We start from the raw sequence: 10856 nt of genomic DNA, 5'->3' as shown, positions 1-10856 counted from the left end.
TTTAAGCCCTCTAAGAAGTCTATTGAAATACTTATGATGAAGTAAAAACTCAAGAAGAATTTTACATGCAAGTAAGGATGAAGAAATTTATAGTAGTAATAGGATGAAGTTGTATATTAGGTGCAATCGTTGATTCCTTGAGAAAGTTGCTGTATAGTAATAGGTTAAAGCTCTGTAGTAGGTGGAACTGTGAATTCCTCACTTGCTCTGTGCATTGACTACATTTCCGATCATCTAGTCTTGACTGAGAGTCTGGCAAAACCATAGGACATGGCTGTAGCAGGTGCACTGTGGTGTAAGCACGTACAGTACTCTGAGATACTGTGGGCCAGGAGTTTTTGTTCTAAAGGCAAATGGAGCTATAGCAATAGTAGTCACCTGGGAACCTGAGTTGATGGAGTGGGTATAACTGTGCATATGATTAGATGCTTGCTGATTACATCAATGGGAAATAGCTAGTGTCCTATTCAGCTTCATACAAGAATATGGTTAAGGAGTTTGATCTGAGAAGATAAGTGAAATTATTTTTATTTGTAATCACCGTTTCATTTCAGTGGTGACCAAACTAGCTTTCATAAGAAAATCTGTGGAAATCACTCATATTACTCTTTCCCAGAAGGAGGAAGAAAATGAGAAAGACATAAACGCAAACATCCCTTGCTATTGTTCAAGACGCTAGTACCAAATTTCAGCACAGCTTTCCTCCAGAAAGGGTGTAGATATCGATCTCAATTGAACCACTGCTGAGGTATGTATGAACTAGTTTCCTATTTTTGTCTCCTGGCTTCTTCCATGAATGCATGAAGCCTAACTTAGACATCATTTTGGGGAATGAGTTTCAATTTAACTCCTTTGATTATCAAGCATGGATTACCAGGGGTTTAGCAGCACACTTACTGTCTGATTAACAGTCCATGTGTGCTTCTTGAGTTGAAATGAATGATCTAAAAATAAGAAATCTAATGCATGTACTGTGTGGTTGGAATTTCTTTACATGTCATCAGGAAGATGAACTAACTTATCTACAATGCTCAATAGTCCACTGTAAATGCAGAAATTCCCAAAATGTTCTAAAGCTTTTAAAATTTCATTTTTTTTCCTTCCTCATAGCTGTATCAGAACTCCTAGTAAGCAAAAACATTTTCTTACTTGAATTTCACAACCTCCTCTCCCTTTGCCAAACTGTATGCTGCTAATAAGAAGCAAAATAGCAAGTGTGCATTTAATTTAACCCTAAAATAGGAGAACATATTCAGAATATAGACTTTAAGTATTCAGTTACTTACATAACATTAGAGACATCAGTCTTACATTCCTGACAATTAGGAAATCTTTCTACTGAACTTAACTATTTAAAGTGACAAGTGGCAGTTTTGTTGGGGGTCATTTAGGTTGAAAAGCAACAATTTCACTTGTATTGTGGGCACCAAATAATCACTGTCATTTTTTATTCAAAATGTAAAAGAGAAAATAATTCCCTAACCTTCAAGTTTAGTTCTCATTCCTTCCCTGGAATATATATATATATATTTTTTGGTTTTTCTTCGGTACCGGGAACTGAACTCACGACCTTGCGCTTGCCAGGCAGGCGCTTTTTGCCGCTGAGCTAAATCCCCAGCCCCTCCCTGGAATATTTTTAAACCAGTTCAGAAAACCTCTTGGCAAACCATGCCTACTATTGCAGACAAAAGTACAAATTGTCACCACTGCCTAGAAGTCAGCTTGAGAGGCTGTGTGTTTATTTTGTGAATCTAGTAGCAGGCGTGTGATATAAAATATTAAAAACCCCTCTGATTTGTAAATACCATGCTAACCTTCAAAATGTTCAGAAGCACAAGAAATCTGACTCAACTGAATAATATGTAGTTTATTTTTACGTACCCTGACCAAATTGAAGGGAGGGGTGGGTGTGGACCCAGGGATGCTGTGGAACTAATCCTGACCTTGTAAAGGTCCATACTGGCATATTTTTCTCAGCTTTCTGACTTCCTTACTGCAGACATGGGCAGTTTTGGTAAAATATTTCAGGAAAACTTTTGGTTAGATCTTGGCTATCCTACTCTGTAGGAAATGAATTCCAGGCAAAGACTTTCCTTGATGACTAACCAAACTGTTAAATAGTGTTACCAGTTCTAGGCTTAGTCAGTGTCCTCAAAAGTGCCATGGGACTGGTCAGGCCAGTCTTCTGAGGCCAGAGATGAGGTACTGTCGTCAGGCACCCAGAACCCTTTGAGCCTCGTCTATAAGGTCATGGCTGACTGCAGGATGTCACCCTTAACCCAGCTCTCAAACTCCTCTGGCTTATGAAGTTTGAACAGCTATAGTTCTAATTTCTCTCTTAAGAGTCCCGGCAGCTGCAAATCAGCTCTCAGTTGAATCACAGAAGTGCTATGGGAACCACTGGGTGGCTTCTTCCTTCCAAGAAGACAGTGCCTGTAGCTATTTACCAGCTCAGTGGAGATGGCTGGTTTGATTTCTTTTTTGGACAGCAAGGAGAAGGACAGTGAACAAAAGAGAAGGGAAGCGTTACAACACATGAAAAAGTCCTGCTGGGACTGAGAAAGTAGAAGAAGTGCAGATCCTAGGAGCGTGGCTCCTACACCATTGTCCAAGTACTGCGCTCCTGCTAATCCCCCTTCTGTGTCTCTGAGCACTTCTCAGTCTCCGAGGGGTGTCACACATTTCTCTTTGTCTGTCATTTGAGGTCCTAGGTTTTTACTTGCTTACTTCGGAAAAGTCAAAGGTTGTGCTGTTGCTGGGACTTTGAAAGAGATCTGAAACAGAATCATTGCGATTTTAGACGACACTGAACTCAGGGCTCAGCGTACATCTACCCAAGAAATGCGTGTCATTTCTGTCTGATCACTGAGGTCATTCTCTCCCATTTTTGCTGCCTATTTATCAACAGCCCTGGATGTCAGTGCTTCCCCTATTCTCACATATATTTGGTTCTGTTAATATTAAATGTTGGTCTTGAGTAAAAATAATTGAAAGGCTAAACAATTTTGTAAAATGTTCTTTAGTAGGTTAGTGCAATGCCTAATGTGAGGGTGGGCTGCTATATACTTTTTAAAGAACAAATTCTCAGGTTATAGAAGTCAGTTTTTAGAAGTTATTTTTTGTGGCCTACTATTCATGCCTAGAGTCAGTGGGTTCAGTCAAGTAGTTAGTATAATGACAACAATAACTTTTACACATTCATCCATCATGTGCTTTTCAGAGAATGAAGCTCCCTTGATCGTTACAACAGTGGCTGTCTGTGTACCCACTTTCAAAGATGCAAACCAAAACTCAGAGAAAGCAAGTAATTTGCTAAACAACACCTAGCTGCTAAGTGCTGTGACCAGACTTGAACTCAAGACAATAGCAGAGGATCTTGGCCACTGTAAATATGGGTTTCCAGGTTATGAAATCAGGCAAAGCACTTGATGCTGAAATTTGCAAGTAGTATGGAGGAAAGGTCTTTTTCCAGAAGGAGATTATAATCTATTCAATGGAGGAGCTCCAATTTCTACTGTAAAATCCTATTTGTATACCTGGTATGTGGGACAGATGTCTACAATTTCCTTTTTTTGCTGTTTTGAATTCATCCACTCCAGTCAAAACTCTGCATCTGAGCCTTTACAGAGTTTGGACAATAGATTTTCTCTATTTTTATTTTTTGGTACCAGGAATTGAACTCAGGACCTTGCGCTTGCCAGGCAGGCACTGTGCCATTGAGCTATATCCCTGGCCCCTCTTTTTTCTTTAAAAAATCATTATATGAGTAAATTTTTCTGCCTATGAATGACACTCAATAGACTTGACTTATTATATATATTTAGACCAATTTTACTTAGCAAAAAACCACAAAGGTAATGATTAGTTGACCAGTGTCTTCATTTATTGAGCTCAATTTCTATGCTGATTTTGCCTGTAGTGAAAATGTGTCACCAGACTTAGTACCAAACTAGCGCAGTGAAGGCTTCCTCTTACAGTAAATCTCATCCACTCATCAGCTTTGGTTTATTAAGGGTGTCATAGGCTATGGTAAACATTATTTGGGGGTTCTAGAAACACATGAACTAAAGACATGATTCAAATGTACAAAGGCTGGCAGAGGGAAGCATAATCTACATAATTGGTCAATCACACATGAATAATCAAGAACTGACTACAATATAACAATATGTTCAGTTCCACTAATAAATAAGCTACCATCATGTCCCTTCATTCTCTATTTGGGACAAATTACTTCTATACTGTATTTCCATTCTTCCTGTACTATTTACTGTGCTTTCTCCCAGTTTTGATTTTGTCTTGCTGCTTGAATCTTGTCTATAAATAAATTGCAACTTGGCAAGTATATTCTGATGTTGTTTATGGCCATTCCTGCCTTTATGTCAGGTGGCAAAAGGAAGGGGCTTCTTTTATCAGTTTATCAGCCTGGGTATGTACTAACGGGAAGCCTAAATACACTTTGATTTTGGCTGATGGAGCCTGGAAGGTTCAGTTTGGTTTGCTAAATTGATTTTGGCCTGTCTATATAACAATGCCACATAGCTAATGCCACGAGTTTTCTGTTTGTATTGTTGACCTGGTGTGTAATAATAAATAAGGTGGACCGGGATGTTCTATCTAGCTGAAGCTGTGTGCAAACAATAAGTGGAAATCTTAGTCATCCGAGAGCCTGGGTTACGCGATGCCAGAGAAAGCCGGCCCCTAGGAGCTGGAACCAGGACGCGCCTGTGTATGTCCGTGTCTCTGTTTTCCTCCCATTGAAACATTCAGCAGTTGTTTTGGCACCTGTTTAAATAATAATGTGCAATCACCCCTCCAAGTGTAAATAACATCATGTTACCGGTGGAGTATGGAAAAGTTCTACAGTATCATTTTGTGATTTTTACTCAGCCTGGGCATGCAGAACACATTTCTTGAAGTTACTTTGGCAACAGGATGGTTTGCCTAGTGTGCTCCAAAGAAATCCGCCCGTATTTCTATTGCTGTTTCCTCAATCCCACTGGGCCACAGGGAAAAACTGTGGGGTGGAATCCTGATTTGTGTCAACCAGGAAGCAAAAGCCCTTCCAAGGGACGGAAGAAGGGAGGAAGGGAGCGAGTGGGAGGGAAGAAACAAGTGCTTGCCTTGTCGGGCTGTCCGTCCACTCCAGGTAGATTTCCTGGGATAGGAACAAAGTTTATTGGTCGTTCTTCTGTGCACAGGAGCACGCCGGGTCCCTCTGAGGGAGCGGTTTGTTTGTCTTCACACACCGCCGCCCGGCCTTGTGCTGCGACTATGATCCCTTCTACCCAGGAACGGGAACTGGAGAAAACATGAAGGAGGTGTTTCCAACACTGAGCCCTCAGTCCAAAACTGTAGAAATGTACTCTACCTGGGAGTCTGGAGAAATAAAGTATGCATGTTCACTAGAGGTAATATGAGAAATAGTGCTGCTGGGATTGAGTCATAGAAAGACTTTCTGTGCAGCCTCTATATAGAGCTGTGTACTGGGGAGATTCAGCCTCGACACTCGAGGGTTGTAGTGTCCTGCAGGTTGTGAGGTCTCTTCAAGGCTGGGGGCATAGTGTGTTAATCTAGAGGCATGCGTGCTTCCACCTTACCCAACTGACGGGTGAGACGCATGCATGCTTACTCGGTGTCCTAATAAGTTCTCCTGCGATGGTGCACTGGAGGACGGTTTAGCCTCTGAAAGTTTATTTATTTATTTATTTATTTATTTTTGGTTTTTCTCTGGCACCGGGAACCGAACTCATGACCTTGCGCTTGCCAGGCAGGCACTTTGCCACTGAGCTAAATCCCCAGCCCCTAGCCTCTGAAAGTTTAGAATTCACTAGAAGTGCCACTCTTTCAAACTGAGATCATTTTCTTTCTTACATTTCCATTTAAAAACTATTGTTGTGCTTTTGCATATTGTAGAACGTCTGTAAAGTTTAGCAAGTTTAGAAAAAGATACGAATAAAAATGCAAGTAGAAATAACCCATATTTTCACAAGCCACAGATAATTACTAATATGTTAGTGCATTTTCTTTTGGTCTTTTTTTTGGCAATATGCATGTGCATATATATGCATACTGAATAACAGGAAGAATTTCCACAATATAATGTTGATGAAAAAATCCAATATTCAACATCTAGACCCAATATACAACATCTAGAAATCAAGTCACTATTTGATTTGGCTATGTCACCTTGTCTAGGAACTTATTCTATTATTGGCTATTTTCATTAATGTAGTAAGCAGATTTTTATTTTCAACAATTTCTTTGTCGTTGTGCCATGGATATCTTCTATTAGGGTGCAGTCTTCTTTTGTTTTTGTGTTTTTTCTTGGTCTTTGTCTACCTTTCTTCCTTTTCTTTACTTTATTGATAGACTTGCTTTGAAACCAGCAAATACAGCTTGATGTGGGTCCACTACTCATGTCTGCATGCTTACACGATGCTGTACAAACATGCACAGTGATATTTAGTGGAGTGGTCTCTATTTGTTTTAACATGTGGTATCAAGCTGCATATGATCTGTGTGTGTGTGTGTGTGTGTGTGTGTGTGTGTGTGTGTGTGTGTTCTCTGTCTCTTGGTTTTTTCACTGCAATATTTCTTGGAAACTCAAGGACATGTAAATCTATCTTATTCTTTTCAATAATTGCATGAGGTATGAATTTACTAAAACTTAATTCACATAATATCCTACAAAAAGACATTCTTTTAAGAAAAGTTCTCAATACATAGAAAAAGTTCTGCCACAACACACATTCTTAGCACACACTCTCAGCTATTAGTAGTTTTATTTTTATGGTGTGATTCCCAGAAGTAGGGCTGCTGGTTCAAAGAGTATGTGTATTTTTAAATTTTAATGTATTTTTCCATATTGTTTTCTAAAAATGGAACAAGCCACAGTCCTACCAGGAAAGTTTGAAAGTATCATTTTCCCACATTCCTTTAGGGTTCCTGCTTCCCCACTTTCTACTTTTGTGTCTGATGAGTAAGCAGTGTTAATTTAATTTCAAGTTTTTGACATCTAGGTTTAAACATCTTTTCACATTATAACATTTCTTTGTTTATTAGTTACTTATGCTCATCAGTATTCGTTGGCTTTCCCGTTACTGGGACAGACTATCTGATACAAACAAGCTAAAGGAGGAAAGGTTTACTTGGGCTCGTGGCTTCAGAAGGTTTAGTCCATGGTGGGCTGGCTCCCATGGCAGAAATGCCATTGCTGAAGGATGTTAGTGGAGGAAAGCTGCGGAACCCATGGTAGTCAGGAAGGAGAGGGAGAGAGGGAGAGAGTGAGAGATGGGGAGAATACAGAGAGCATGATACCACCCAATGGCATCCCCCCAGTGACCCAACTCTTCCAACTGTCCCCCACCTAACGGCACACTCAGGTGTGAGCTCCTCAATGGATGAGTCCATCAGTTAGAATAGCTCCTGCAAGATCCAGTCACCTTCTGAAAGCCCTACCTTTGAGCACACGAGACTTTAGGGGGATGTTTTAGATAGAAACTGTAACAGTGTCCTTGACTTATTTGGCCCTATATAGTTGCTTTTTTTTCTTATTGCCCCTTGAGTATTATAGATTCCTAAAATCACCATATAAATTTGTGTGTATTCATCATAGGGATATGATGTTTTGAAACATATATACATTGTAAAATGGCTAAATCTAGCTAATTAGCACATGCATTAGCATTATCTCACTAAGCTAACATTTTCTTTGTGGTGAGAACACTTCAAATCTACTGTTTTAGCAGTCTTCAGGAATACTTCTATTGTATACTAAATCTCTTGAACTTCGTTCTATTTATATCCTTTGACTGATTGCCCCCACACTCCTTATAACCCTGTTCTGCTCTTTACTTCTATGAGATCAACTTTTAAAAATTCTACATCTGAGTAAGATCCTGCAGTATTTGCCTTTCTGTGCCTGGCTTATTTCACTTGGCATAATGCCCTCCACTTTTATTCATGTTGTTACAAATGACAGTATTTTCTTTTTAAAGGCTAAATAGCATTCCATTACATATATATGCCACACTTTCTTTATCTGTTCATTTATTGTGGATATCCAAGTAGATTCTACATGTTGGTTATTATGAATACAGCTGCAATAAACACGGTGGTGCAGATATCTCTTTGACTTACTGATTTCATTTCATATATACATGTATGTATACATACATCTCAGTAGCAGGATTGCTGGATCCTATGGTAATTCTACAATAATTGTTTGGGAAACTTCCATTTTGTCTCCCATAATAGTTATACTCCTTTATTTTCTGAGCAATATCATATTTGTTATTTTTTGTCTTGTAGCCATTCTAACAGCTGTGAGGTGAAGTCACTTAGTTTCCACTTCTCTAATGATTAATAATGTCAAACAATGATATTGAAGTTTTTCTTATTCATTTCTTTTTTTTTTTTGGTTTTTCTCCGGTACCGGGAACCGAACTCACGACCTTGCGCTTGCCAGGCAGGCGCTTTTGCCGCTGAGCTAAATCCCCAGCCCCCTTCATTTCTTTTTTTGTTTGAGTCTTGATGTAGTTCAGACTAACCTCAAACTCACTATGCAACCCAATCTGACCTTGAACTTGCAGTGATCCTCCTGCTTCAGCCTCCCAAGTGGGATTACGAGTGTGTGCCCCACACCAGCTTATTATTGACTTCTTTTTGGTTTCATTAGCTGTTATGTCTTTTCTCACTGAAAATTATTCTTTGATTTCATTTTTATAATTTTCTACCACAAAATTGAAAACAACTATGAAATCAAATCTGTCTTCTACAGATTCTGGATTTCTGACCTTTGAAAGATCTTCATATCTCCTGGATTCTTAATTATTTTTTCTAAAAATTTTGGTTTTTGCTAGTTTTAATATTTTAGTATTTTTTACATCTGGAATCTATTTTTATATAGAAGTAGAAGTTCATCTCTTCTCTTTTATATGAATAGTTTATTGTTCAAGCATCACTTGTGAAATAAACTGTCTTTTCTCCACTAAATTAAATTGTAGTAGTATCTTTTTAAAGAAATTCTTTTTTAAAAATTTCCTGATCTATTTTTCTACTTCCAGGCCTATGACATATTCCTTTGATCATAATAGATGCATAATTTTAACATTTGTCAAATTTGATGTCTTCCATTCAGGATTTTTTTTTATTTGTTTGGTCTAGTTTTCAACATTAATTCTTCCATATAAATTTTAAAATAATTTTTTATGCAGCTTTATTTAAGAAGAACATAAATAAGAGCAAAAAGGACTTCATTTATGACTATAATTAAGATAATTTAATATTCTAATATTCTATGTCTTGACCACTTTGTAACAAGAACATGGTATATCTTTACATAGTTTAGCTCCCGTGTTAGCTTCTCCCATAGGATTAATTTTCTTTAGAGTGGTCTAATGTATTTGCAGCTTGTTTCCTTTTAAAATAAAAATAATCCAGTACTAGGAAAAGAACTAGGAGGAAATGTATATATTAAATTATTCATATTAACTGATCCTGGTGGTGTTGTTATAAATGAATTACTTTTGTTACTTCCACTTTTTCTCACTTTCCAACTTCCCTGTATTGATCATGCATTCTTTTCACAGTAGTAAGGAATTAATAACTTTTTTCAGAGATTTATAGTTTATAGATATATTTTAAATATCTGTAGTGATCACTTTCATTATATAGACTTCGCATCTGTATGACTTATCTCAATTGCCAAATAAATGGAAATGCCAAATAAATAAATGACTTATCTCAATTCCTACTTTTTCCCCATTCTTTTACCTTCCTTTCAGCCCTTCTTCCTCTTCTTATTTACAAAAGCTTTGTTTCTGTTTTTCCTTCTTTTTTTGTTTTTCTCTTTTTCCTTTCCTTGCTCCCCCCACCTCTTGCTCCCCTTCCTAACTGGGCATTTCCTTCCTATTTCATAATATCTAGTATATGTTCTAGTCCTTATTTACACTTTTGGTTTCTCACGCCAGAGAAACAATGTGATACTTACACATGTGTTCAATTTATTTCACTTAAGGGTATGTTCTCAAGGTCTGTCCATTTACCTATAAATGTCTCAAGTATATCCTCCTATATAACTGAGTAATACTCCATTGTACTAAAAAAACACATATTCTTTATCTACTCATTGATTGATGGGCATTTGGGCTATTTCCAAGATTTAGTAATTACAAACTGTACTGCTATAAACATGGGTGTGCATACATCTCTGTGATACGAGGTTTTTAATTCTTTTGGGAAGATACCAAACAGGGGAAAACCTAGGTCAAATGGACCTTCTAGTTTTAGTTTCTTGAGGAATCACCACACTGATTTCCACAGTGATTTCGTCAGTCTACATTCCCACCAACAGTGGAGAAGTGTTCCTTTTCCCCCATAGCCTTGCCAGCATATGTTATTGGTTGATTTCTTGATAATAGCCATTCTTTTTGGAGTGAGACAGAATCTCAGCTTTGATTTAATTTGTATCTTTTGAATGACCAGTGATGTTGAATGTTTTTTCATATATTTATTTGCTGTTTCTACTTCTTCATCTAAGAAATGTCTGTTCATTTCAGATGCCCATTTTTGGATTGGGTCTTTAAATTTGGGGGGGGTGTTTGATTTTTTTGAGTTCTTCATGTATTATAGGTATTAGTCCTTTGTCTGAGGGACAGCTGGCAAAATTTTTTTCCCACTCTGTGGGTTGTCTCTTCACTCTGTTGGTGGTTTCTTTTGCTGTTCCAAAGCTTTTTAATAAGACAAGATCTCAGTTATTGATTCTTTGTGATATTTCTTGTGTGAATGGGGTTTTGTTCATCAGGCCTCTGCCTATACCAATGTCTTCAAGAGTTCTACCTATTCTATCTTCC

At 37.9% G+C, this 10856-nt stretch overlaps 1 protein-coding gene across 1 annotated transcript in view; it reads left to right on the top strand.

Moving 5' to 3' along the window:
- The first annotated feature begins 726 nt into the window (after positions 1-726).
- Positions 727-10856, top strand: part of Esr1 (estrogen receptor 1) — a 364976-nt gene continuing 354846 nt past the window's right edge. The window contains exon 1 of the mRNA XM_013517315.1: positions 727-748. The gene's annotated coding sequence lies outside the window, so the exon portion shown is untranslated. The remainder of the gene's footprint in view (positions 749-10856) is intronic.

This window comes from Chinchilla lanigera, unplaced genomic scaffold (genome assembly GCF_000276665.1).
Source record: "Chinchilla lanigera isolate Chin_1 unplaced genomic scaffold, ChiLan1.0 scaffold00038, whole genome shotgun sequence".
NCBI lineage: Eukaryota > Metazoa > Chordata > Mammalia > Rodentia > Chinchillidae > Chinchilla > Chinchilla lanigera.
Note: the sequence above shows the minus strand (reverse complement) of the source record. Positions and strands in the feature narration are given on the sequence as shown.